The sequence below is a fragment of the Ambystoma mexicanum genome, chromosome 3p (genome assembly GCF_040938575.1).
Source record: "Ambystoma mexicanum isolate Mex_15411 chromosome 3p, UKY_AmexF1_1, whole genome shotgun sequence".
Taxonomy (NCBI): Eukaryota; Metazoa; Chordata; class Amphibia; order Caudata; family Ambystomatidae; genus Ambystoma; species Ambystoma mexicanum.
In genome coordinates this window covers 134482907-134495473 of record NC_090925.1, presented here as the reverse complement: position 1 = coordinate 134495473, position 12567 = coordinate 134482907, and the positions used below count along the sequence as shown (strand labels likewise).

The window sequence follows — 12567 nt, the reverse complement described above, 5'->3', positions numbered from 1 at the left end:
TCAGGCGTGTCGCCTGCTGCACCTGCAGCCACAGGTGTTGCCTATCCTCCACCCAGCCTTGTCCTGCAAGGGAGGAGGTGAGGCAGTGAGCCAGGCATTCTGGGAAGCATAGTCATTTGATTAAAGTAGCAGTAGCATGCTGGCTGCCAAAAACCTGGAATGGACCCGGAAGGGAAGTCATTTGGGAAATAAGGTTTTAGCGCTCCCAATTCATCAGGACACTGTAGCATAAGGTTCGGAGGAAATGTCCAGTAGGGAAGAAACCCCAAAACATGCCCCCAAGTGGCGGGAACGGGAGCGAAGGGAGCGAGTCGTGACAGTATACCCCCTTCCAGGGCCGACTCCAGGCGGCCGTTACTTGCACAAAACATCTTCTTTCCATGACAGGAGCGCTTTGTCTTCAGAAGTGGCACTGACGGAAACGATGACCCACGGGCAGAAGCAGAAGGACTGGAATGAATAGAATCAGGCCGCAGTCTATAAGAGCCACAGGTGGGTTTTCGGTGAGGAAGAGACTCATGGGTCGAAGAAAGGCATGAAGGACTTGCAGGACCCGAAGCAGAGTTGGAAGGTCCAGGAAGCTTAGTCACTGGAAGAGGATATGCATACATCCTTGAGGAGAGAGGAAGGCTGGTGCTACATGCCTTAGACAACGGTAGAAGTTCTGTTAGCCTCACTGCCGAGAGTGGACACACAGGAGGTGAGGAAACAGCAGGTTTCAGGAAATGTTTATGTTCGGAAGAGGAAGGTGGCGGCTGAGGTAGAGGTTCGGATACTCTGTCATCCATCTGGGTAAAGGTTTGTGGTTGAAAGTGACAAAGATTTGCCTGCATAAGTTCCTTGCCTTGGAGGTCTGGAGATCCAATGGGTTGTACGAGGCTGGCACTCCCATTGACAGTCATGTAGCCAGTCAAGTAGCCACCTTGTTGCACGTGGGATACAACCGCAGGAACGTTTGGCATACTGATAGGAGTGTTAGACACAGTACTCGGAATATCAGGCATACTAGCAGCGGGAGCAAAAAAAGGCACATCTTGAACTGCAGCAGACATTCCCCTCCTTTGGCTACTATCACCCAACTGGCGCTGCAGCTGGAGGGCCGTGCCCGTCCCTTTCCTCAGGCTCATGTGGGATCCGGCAACAAAAAGGTTGTCAAGCGGTTGATGCAAACCGGGCTCCAAATGCGGACCGTCCAGCCCGCTATCCTGGTCGGCTACTCGTTCGGTGACTGGGCCGTGGTGGATGGCATCCGTTTCTCTCTCGTAATACTCCAGGCAAGTCCAGCGACCTCGCATGTAAGGCCCTCCCGAGTCGTGAGCCGGCTTGATGTTTCTGAAGAGAGAGCTGGCAGAAGTCTCAGGCTCAGATGTTGCATATTCGGGAGGCGCTGATGCTACAGTCAAGTAGTTAGGAGAATTGTTTTGTGTACAAGGCAGACATTCTGGTGATTCCCCTGAAGCATAAGAAGGGCAAGATGGACGTTCATCAGTAAATGGTTGGGATTCAGGAGGAATCTCTGGAGCAGAGGAATATGCAGCAGGATCTGACAGTGTAGACAGGTACACCTCCGATATTGGCACCGAGGCTGAGCAGGATACAGGTCTCTCATGAACTGAAGCTAAACTAGCAGTAGGCTCTGGGACCGAAGACATGCACTTAGAATGTACTACCGGAGGCTCCATGGCTGAAGGATAATCTGCTGGATGAGTCACTGTAGCCGGAGACAAACATGCCAGAGGAAATTCTGAGGCTGAGGGCATGCAAGCTGGAGCCTTCTTGTTAGCTGAAGACAAACTTGTCAAGGTCTTTGGCTCTGACTGCGTGCATGGTGAAGGCTCTTGGGTGACTGGCAGACATAGCACTCTTTTATTGATCGAAGATACGTGTGCCAACGATGACTGCAGAGCTGTGGACAGGATTATTGAAGAGTCAATGGTAGTAGGAGGACAGTCCGAAGTCCCAGAAGTCGACAGACACACTTGTGGTTCAGGAATGGAAAGCCCCTTTAAGGCAGTTGACCCCTTGGCACCAGTAACCAAAGTCTGAGCTGTACCCCTGCCGTCCCTCTCCTTAGTGGATGACACAGAGTCTCTTCCTTTGTAGAAGTCAAAATCAACCAGAGGAATCACCATAGTAAAGTCTCTGTTAATCAGGATTTCGTCAATTGACCATTCCTCTGTTTTAGCTTCTGAAAGTGGCTGATTAACAATCAACAGTTCAGGGATCGCCTGCCGGGTTTTTGGTTCAGTAATCTGTGGAATGAGTCCATCAAAACATGAATTCTGCACTGTCTTTGACTGCTCGTAGTGACCGATATTGGCAGAAGGAAGAGCGAACACAGAGGTAGCATCGTTTTCCACATCAGCTTGAATGTCTACTTCAGTCTCAGCAGCTAGATCAAGGGCAGAACCTAAGCCTACAGTTGTGACTGATTCTGTGTATGCCACCATTGTGGATTGTGTTTGGAAATCAGAAGCATGTATGTGTTCAAGCTCAGAGTTATGACAAACTGCTACACAGGAAGCTTCAGGTAAAGGAGTGGCTTGTGAATCTTCAGCTAATAGCAATTCCTGACAAATGGTAGGACAGTTGTCAGAACCTGTGTCCTGAATAAGCGCTGTGCTTGAAAAAATACTTTCACTCCCAATAGATCTTACAAATTGACAAGTATCATGATTTACAAAAGTCTCCGCACTCAGGGACTGAACAGTATTCACTTCATCAACGGATAAAGTTGGAGGTGTATTCAGAAAAGACTAACATCTTATTCTCCTCTTTTAAGGAAATGTATTCTTGTTTTAACTCCTCAAATTCTGCTTTTAGCATGTCCCGCATTAACTGTACATCCCTATCAGTAGGCACAGGGGAAGGCATGGTGGCATCAGGGCTGGATCCTGCCCTAGCCATCTGGAAGTGCATTGATTGTATATTGTCATCTACTGCTTGCAGGTCTTGTGATCTATACTCTCTCTTACCGACGTGGTCTGTGTTTCTTTTAAGCAGACTATTGGCATCAGACCCCTTGGCATTAGTGACCACAGTAAGAATCTGTGCAGAGGAGTAAGCTGTAGACTGAGGGCAGAAAACAGAAGATATGCAAGAAACCCCTCCATTCTTCATGTTTGAATCATGAAACTGTTCAATCTGAGGTAAAGCACAACCGGAGTCATGGGGTTCAATAACAGAGGTACTTGTGTGTATAAATTCTAGCAGTGTGTTGTTTTCCACTGCTAAGGCTTGTGCGGACATAGACTCTGGATCAGAATTAAAGACAGAGCTAGGATCAGGCAATGTACGATGGGCCACCCAGTGGGAAAAATACTTTGCACGTAAATACCCATTCGTGTCAAGGAGTTCATTTAAGTCAGGAGCAAAGATTCGATTTTCACGGGTAATTGTAAAGGAAGCTTTCTGTATAAACTTGTTAGAGGCCTTGCTGCCTTTCCTTCGTAATCTGGCCATGTTCAAACGGGAACAACGGCTGGTCATTCTGTCAGGAAAGGAAGAAGGCGATGGATATGGCAGGGGAAATGTGCACAAAATACACAGTAAACAACCTTGAATATAACAACGTGCATTCAATACCCAAGACTCGTGTATACCACTATATGAAAAGGAATGTAGGGTAAGCACTTAGAACCTCCTTATGACTGAAAGGAAAGTCGGCAAACTCCTTACCCACTATGCTATTACAGATACTGACAGCGCTAAGCCCACGTAGAGGGCAAGCAGGGACAGAATCTGTAAGCTGACACTCTAGACGGTACTGAATAAAGAATTTGGAAACAGTACTCACAAGGACCGGAATGACCACATGAATGCCAGTACTCACGAAGACCGGAAAGACCACTTGGATGTCCGTATTCACGAGGACCGGAAAGACCACTCAAAAGTCAGTACTAACCCACAACCCTGTAAATCAAACAAGAACCCAGAAGGCAGTAAAGGCAAAGAGTGAGGATGACTAAATACCTAAGCCCAAGTCAAGAGGCAAGAAGGAATAGTACAGTGTGGAAAACAAAAGATAATCACACAGGAGCTAGTTACAACAGCTTCCCACACCTAATAATAAAATAGGAAATAAATGTAAAAGTGTAAAGGAAAACATGGCATGGATCCCAATAGAAGGCAAGGATCAGGAGCAGTGAAAACGATATCAAAAGGGAAACTGTCCCACCCATCCAAGGTGAAAAGGCAGGAAACTAAACCTGTAAAGGAAAGATTAATGCAACAAGTCTTTCAGTAGCAAAGGACAATTTCTAGGAAACAGTGAACACAGGCAATTGGGCTACAGCAAAAGGAAAGCTCAGAGAAAGGCTGCCTGCAGACAGAGAAAGGGAGAAAGGGATTTCCAAAAGGCAGAAATCAATTAGGCATACAAATACGAATTCCAGGACAAGGAACAAGAAACACTAACTAGAAACTGGGCACAAAAACTAGGAACCAGGAACAAGGGACCAGTCAAGACAGGAACGCTGCAACAATGACCAGCGCTGGACTGAAGCAGACTGAGGCTTTTAAAGCTGCTTAACGAGCACACTCCTCAGGCGTGTCGCCTGCTGCACCTGCAGCCACAGGTGTTGCCTATCCTCCACCCAGCCTTGTCCTGCAAGGGAGGAGGTGAGGCAATGAGCCAGGCATTCTGGGAAGCATAGTCATTTGATTAAAGCAGCAGTAGCATGCTGGCTGCCAAAAACCTGGAATGGATCCGGAAGGGAAGTAATTTGGGAAATAAGGTTTTAGCGCTCCCAATTCATCAGGACACTGTAGCATAAGGTTCGGAGGAAATGTCCAGTAGGGAAGAAACCCCAAAACATGCCCCCAAGTGGCGGGAACGGGAGCGAAGGGAGCGAGTCGTGACATCCTCCCACTTTCCCGGGATTACAACAAGGATTTGGCCTTGGTAAATAGGTTGTATCTCATCATCGAGGCATGGATGGAAACTCACGGTCTATGCCTGAATGATGATAAAACAGAATTAATCATTCTGGGCACACACTCCACTCTAAAATAATTAGGGAAAATAAAGGGATCCCAACAAGCTACCTTTCGATGTCTACAGCGGAGGTGACAGAACTAGGTCTCAATCCACATACACTTGTGGGGCCATCTTTTTTTTACCAAATATAAAAAGTTGGAAGGCTCAGGTTTTACAAAAAATATATATCATATATTTATTATTATGTAGTAAATAATATAACAGACCATAAGGTCACATTTGCAAAACAATACAACATCAAACAGAATTATTAAAAAGACAATTATTCAACAATTTTTGTCCTTGCGTTCATTCATGGAGTATATTATATATTAAGTGATGTTAGTAACACGTGGGGGACTTTAGAATGGCCCATTCATGTTTGCTTTTATACAAAGTCCCCATCTAGATTGTGTCGACAGGAGTAGATCTGTTTCCAGCCTTAGTATTTAATTGCCACGACTGTTGCTTGTTCTTGTACTGATTAGTCATATGTGTAAGGCTTTCCTCAGGATACGTCAAACCCTCGTCTTGGGGGATGCAGAATATCACAAGTACTATTGCAGAGTTGTCTCTCAATATCTATCAAAACAGAGACATACATATTAATATACAAGAGCCAGAACCTATAGTTAATCTAAATACTTTTTTGTCAAGCAGTGGATGAGGCCATATTTTCAACCTCTCAAACTATTTCGGTGCGCATCAAACACTTTATTATATGTTACTGTAATATCTGACTTATACAGTGCTACCAGTTGCTTATTTGAAGGTCATTCAACTCTATGCCATACATTTCATAGTCTCTTATATTTTTACCTTCTTCAATGGGCGTCCTATATTTCATGCTTATAATGCACATGCTATCTTGATTAGTTTCAAGTGCCAAACATATGGGAAAACAACAAGGAGAGCAACCGGGGAAACACAAACATAAGGAAGGGAGGGAAGGGTGGGCACACACAGGGATCTGCACGAGAACGTAGGACACTAGTTTGGAATTAACGCCTATGTTTTTTATTTAGCAAAAAAATGATCTAGGGACTCAAACATACCTTTATGGCTTCTTGTGAGTCATGTATTAATTCATGAGTCAATGAGTATCGCGGTATTTCTTGAGAAAAACCGCCATTTTCAAATATTCAGTGTTTGACTGTAACTGAAGCTGAAAAAAACCAACGGGTTCGATTAGTCTGGTGGGATTTCAATTGCTGAGTGCTTGTTTGGCAGAAAAAAGGGTGATATTATATCTAATATTGCCTACCTATTGAAGCCACTGTTGCTCTTCTCTAGATGGCTAATTCGGGAAAACCAATACTCCGTGTGTGTCGTGGTGGGTGGCTGACGTACATCAATACCTAATTAGAGGCAAAACAAGACACAGAACGGAGCGCGGACGAAATTGTTATCGTTCCGCATGAGCACATAAAATGTTCGCATGTATCAAATGGCTTACTTGTTTATTCAGCACTGCGAGATGTGTTGAAGCCAAAGGAACCCGCCGCGCACAGGAGGACCGAGTGCCAGCGTTATTTTCTGGTGGCTGTGCGTAACGAAAACGCCTTCGCAGTATATTGTGATGTGGTCACATGATTTCACTCTCGAGAGGCTAGCTCAGCACAGGACGCTTACTTCATCCTTTCGAGCCGGCAATCTTAAGGCGCTCAGAGAGGCTATACATCGCAGCTTATTAGGCTGATATTGAGTGTTCAAATGTGTATCAAGAGGTGCGCGTGTACTTTTTGGTGCTGGAGCATTGGATACACACGAAAGCGGATGCAATCTCGACAAACTGAGAAGTAGTGTATAAATATATGTGTGGTCAATGCATATCTGGGCAGTGTGGCATATGCCTCATTAGCTGTCCTCACTGATGCTGTGTGGTCATTTACGTATGAATAGACCCCACTCGATATATAAATTTAAACCATGTTTCACTGAGTCAAGATTATATATCCACTTTTGTTCCAGTCTGCGGAGTTTCAAATCGCGGTCCCCACCGTGTGGGTGATTGTCAATCTTTTGTAACACGCACCAAAAAATATCATCATGTGAGTGTTTTGCTTTCTTGTAATGTTCTACAAGCGGTTTGTCTGCAGTACCATTTTTAATACAAAAGTGGTGTTTGCCAATTCTGGTCCCTACTGGTCTTTTAGTCTTGCCAATGTAAAAACGCCCACAAGGGCATTTGATACAATAGATCACCCACTTGGTGGCACAATTGCTGAATGTGTTTAACTTCCACATTCTAACTTTCAAATCAATGGTTTTTAGATTTTTTGTAAACTCGCACATAGTACATTTGCCACACTTAAATTGTCCTACCACTGGTGGTAGGTGCCACAGCGTGGACTGAGTCTTCTCACATATTGCCCATGTCAACTTCAGACCTCCTAGTGCAGCAAAAACGAGCACATAACATACAGAAATATATATTAAAACGGGTCTTTAGTGATCCGGGAATGAGTAGAGATCCAGTGAGTTGATAAAGGCAGCTACTGCAAGACCTTCTGCTATATTACAAATTGATATGCATCTTGACCAAATATAATCATCATCCCCCAGATTCCCTAAGGATAATTTCCTCAATCTAGTTTTAGTCAAATGAGCGCAGTCTAGAAGGAGATAACGAGCTGTTTCCAAAACCCTGATCTTGTTACAGAATCTACATTGGGTATTAATATCTGTAATCAAGTTCCTTCCCCCCCCCAGAACCTCTTTCGTTGGAAGGATGTTCCATCATTGACACCCTTGCTCCGGCTCTTGCTGATTTTTGCAACCCCTCCTTTGCCTCTGGATCCTTCCCCTCCCCTCTGAAGCACTCCTTTGTGCATCCTCTTCTCCAGAAACCCACTGCTGATCCTTCTTGTCCAGCTAACTATCGCCCAATTTCCATTACTCCCTTTCTTGGCAAACTCCTGGAAAAGTTGGCCATCTCTCAGCTTAACCTTCATTCCAATTCTGTTGGCTGTCTCCATGACCACCAGTCTGGCTTCAGAGCTGCCAGAAGCACGGAACCTGCTCTCCTGAACATCTGTGAAGATCTGCTCTCCAAACTTGACTCTAACATTCCCTCTGTCCTCATCCTCCTCGATCCCTCTTCTGCCTTCGACACGGTCAACCATACTATCCTGCTCAACTGTCTCCGTGAAAACCTGGGTATCACTGATCAGGCTCTGGCCTGGCTGACCTCTTTCCTCTCAGATCGACCCTCCCAGGTCCAACTTGGGTCCTTCATCTATCTTCCTCTCTACCTGTGGTGTTCCCCAGGGGTCTAACCTCTCGCCCTGGCTTTTCAACCAATACCTGGCAACTGTTGCCCACTGCATTGCCATTTTCTGCTCAAATTTTCAGTGCTACGCTGATGACGCTCAACTCATTTTCAGGCTGCCCTCTGACACTTCCTCTCCCTCTCTCATCTCTGATTGCCTAAGTGCCATTCAAGATTGGTGTGCCGCCAATGATCTTTGTCTGAATGCCAGCAAGACGGAGATCCTCCTCATCGGCACACCTTCATCATCCTTTCCCCTCCCTCTCTGGCCGGCCTCCCTTGGCCCTCCTCCTACCCCCCACCTGCGAGGCTAAGAACCTTGGGGTCATCTTTGACTCCACCCTTTCCTTCTCTGCTCACATCTCTGAGGTCTCTAAAAAGTCAAATTTCCGACTGCACCTCCTCAGTGGTACTCTGCCTTTCCTCTCCTCCCCCAAAAGCTCATGGTATCCCAAGCTCTGGTTCTCTCTAGCTTGGACTATTGTAACAGCCTCTTTCTAAATCTACCTGCCTCTACTCTCTGCCCTCTGCAACTAATCCAGAACAGGTCTGCAAGACTTGTCCTTGGCCTCAAGCCCTGGGATCGTATCTCTCCAGCTCTGAAATCTCTCCACTGGCTCCCAGTGGATGGAAGGATTAAATTCAAAACCCTCTGCATTGTCCACAAGGCTTTCTGGGGCCTGGGTCCAAAATACCTTCAGCTATCCCTCCGCAAAAACCTCCCCTCTCGAGCTCTTTGCTCGTCTACCTCCAACTCCCTCAGGGTCAGTCGTTTTTCTAAGAAACGAGCTGGGGGTAGATCTGTCTTCGGCTGGGGCCTCCCTCTGGAACAGCTTCCCTGCCACTCTAAAACTTTTTCCGGTTACGGAAGCTCCTCAAGACCTTCCTCTTTTCTTCTGCCTTCGCTCCCCCTCTCCCTTGCTGATCTGTTCTCTCTTGGCACGGTGCACCTGGCCACCCTCTGTCCTTTGGGCCCAGGTACCTGCTCATCCTGCCACCCTCCCGCACTGCCTCCGGGCCACCCCTTGCACTGGGGTCTGTATCTGTACCCATACAGCCCCCCCTTTTTCTTCCTGCACTTATCAGACCTACCCCATCTGCTGCCTTAAACCTAGCACTTGCAAATTGCTGGCTGCATTACCACTATTTGTTGCCTTTATTATTTATTTATTGTTATTTATCTGTTTCTCCTCTGCTTCGCACTTTCCACCTCTCCCCCTTCCATGCACTTGCGCGTTCTCAATGTCACTGGGCCTAGTAAGATCGCTGTTTTGTTCTCCCCTGTTCCCCTCCCCTCCCTTGCCTTGTCGTGCTCTGAAACACTTGTGTACGAGCGCGATAGAAATAAAATATCAATCAAGTTTCAATAAGATAGATCGATAATATCTATTCGGGAACTGATTCATAATAAATGATAGGGTTCCTCTTTTCCTGTGTTCATGATTAATATTACTAAGGGAGGAATAGCTATGTTGCCTTTTGGTCGTATTAATCCAGTCAAGTGCATAAAGCAGTTTCTTAACTTTATCTTGGTTATCAATTAATGTTTGTCTATCCGAAGAGAGGTCATACAATGTCTTATCGCATAAGTCTCTAAACTTAGTGAGGTAAGTATTGTCTACTGGCCCACCTTGGGATAAGAGGATTCTCCCCAGATCATTGAAAAGGGAGTCCCTTTCTGGACAAAGAAGGGAACGGAATAAGGCCATATATCGCGCCAGAGATTCAGCTCTGAGGGAGACCAGACCTAATTCAAACCTAATTGCTGCCACGGGAATGTTATTGGGCAGCTTCAGGACTTTTCGCCAGGTTGTTCCATCGATGATATCCCAATAAGAATGGATGTCCATAAAATGCTGGGTTCTCAATGGGATAGCCTTGTGTTTAAGGAACATTCTGAGTTCAGAGACCGATGGGTGTGCCAAGAAGGGAAAGGAGTATATCCTTTTTTCAGCTCTTAGAATCTTTTCTCCTTCAATATTCCATTCCATTTTTTTTACCCTTATTTCCCTTTGACACAACCAGAATTTGGGTTTTACTTGGATTGATTTTTAGGCCATTAAGGTCTGCATAGTGTTGAAACTTGTTAATGAACCATTTTAATCCCACTCTGGTTTGGTCAAACAGGAGGAAATCGTCAGCATATGCCAACGACGATAGCCTAATTTCCCCCACCTTGGCACTCACCAACCCGGCCTCAGAGAGAAATTCCCCGGTGTCTGCCATATAGCGGTTAAAAAGACAGGGTGCTAAAGAGCAACCCTGTCTTACTCCTATCCAAGTTCTAATTCTTATGGATAGGTTCGCTCCATATCCAGACGCACATGTATCCCAGAGTTCTCATACATAGCTATTATAAGATTTTAGAAAGCTTCTGGCATACCACAATTGGCAAGTTTGGCCCAAAGTCGCGACCTGATCACTGAGTCAAACGCAGTTGACAAGTCAATGGAGGCAACATACAGGGAACCCCCATATTTTCTCCATGCTGTGTCTTGCAGGGCGTTTAGAATAAAACCATTCAGATTTGTGGAATGTTTCGCCCTAAACCCAGTTTGACATGTATTTAATATTTCTTTCCACACTATCCATTCGTTGACATGAGTTAATAGAAGTGGAGCAAAATGTTTAAAATTGGCGTCAATTAGAGCAATAGACCTGTAATTATTTGGTATCTTTCGATCCCCTCTCTTAAAAATAGGGACAATGTGATCAGTCTGCCAACTATTGGGTATGGTACCAGTTTCCACAATATTCCTAAATACCATAGTAAGTATGTGGGCCCACATTTCTGGTCTCTCTTTCGTTATTATTTGTCAGTTGATTTGGGCCAGGAGCCCTGGAGTTCTTGGCCTTCTAAATTAGCTTAAGTACCTCCTCATATTCTATGGTCGGCGCCCAGTTAGTGTTATTTACACCTTTTTTTTTTTAACAAAGACCTGGCCTCCCTCCGCACCTTGTGAGAAGAGCTTAGTGAAAAATGTAACCCATTTGTACCTCCGGTAAACCATTAATTTGGTCAATGGCTGAAACTGGGTCCTGTGAGTTAATTACTTACTTGTTTTTGTAACATGCTATTTTTCTTAGAGATACAGAAATTTTTATATTTCTGACGAACGCATCTAATCTTGGAGTTTTTATCCAATTGGTCAATGTTTAGGTTCCGTATCTCTCGAAGCATCTTCATCACCCTGTGTTTTTCTTTAGCCAGGTCTTCGTTATACAGATGCAAATGCTTTCTACTGCCACAACTCTTTCTTAGGGCATTCGAAAGCCTGATCATATAGGCCTTTCAAAAAGTCATCATAGTATGGAACACTGAACACCTCTTGTTTCCATGAATAGGAGGTGTTTTCCAAGAGATGAGTCAACAGTCCATTGAAGACTTTAATATTGGCCGGTGACCAACGGATCCCTGTACCATGTCTTATCATACTCAGATTGGTAATTGCCCCTATTAAAAAATGACCTGGACACTCAGAGACCCATGGTCACTCCAGATGATGAAGGTCACTTTAACATTACTGGCCATGGGAACAATAGATTAATCTACAGAAAAGTAATCCAGGGTTGAGGTGGAAACTCCCCTCCGGAAGCAGGTCGGCTGAAGTGGGCGGGATGAATCAAAGGTACCATTCAAACATATCAGGCCTATGTATTCGATAGACAAATTCCATAATCTGCCCCAGCAGGCTTTCTGTCCGTTTTGGGATAGATCCCCCCCATATCCTCTCCCAAGTCCCCATAGACCTCTTCAGAGTTAATAGAGAAGTCCGAGTTAAGGTCGCCCGCTAGAATCACTTTCCCATGAGTGTTTTTGTTTTTCCAGTCTAAAATCAATTCCGTAATACTTTATAGGAAAGGCTCTAAGGGAGCTATCCCACGATGCCAATAGATCTTAACCAATAAAACATCTACATCTTTGGAGGAGGCCCTAAATTCCAAAATTCCTAAAGGCATGCCAGGAATAATCATGGTAGTCGGGCCCAGAGTAGACTTCAAGCCAATCTCCCCAGAGGCTAGTTAGCTGCAAGATATCTGATGGGTCATCATTTGCCAAGAATTGTGCTGGGTTTTCAGTAGTATCACTACGTGCTAAATTAGCCCCCTCTTCTTGTGTTTCTGGGCCTCTTGTACCCCTTAGGATAGACCCCTTTTGAGTGTTATATGGTCCCAATGGTTTTCTATCTTGCATCCCAAAGGATTCATAATTACTGGGCCTCATCTGAGAAGGGACCAAACTTTTTGGAACATATAGTTCTCCCATGACGGGACAGCCTGTTTGGAGTTTATCTAACGTCACGGGAGGGTCCCTCAA

The 12567-nt window shown here is 45.2% G+C and overlaps 1 long non-coding RNA gene across 2 annotated transcripts; it reads right to left on the bottom strand.

The window, feature by feature from the left end:
- Positions 1–5197: 5197 nt before the first annotated feature.
- On the bottom strand, positions 5198–6530 carry LOC138580164 (uncharacterized). Of its 2 annotated transcripts, XR_011304191.1 has the most exons (4): positions 6435–6530; positions 6243–6336; positions 6034–6143; positions 5198–5560 (listed from the first exon to the last, which is right to left on the bottom strand). It is a non-coding gene; the product is annotated as an uncharacterized lncRNA (long non-coding RNA). The 2 variants fall into 2 exon arrangements; XR_011304190.1 differs by having other exon boundaries at positions 5199–5560; positions 6243–6530.
- Positions 6531–12567: the final 6037 nt, after the last annotated feature.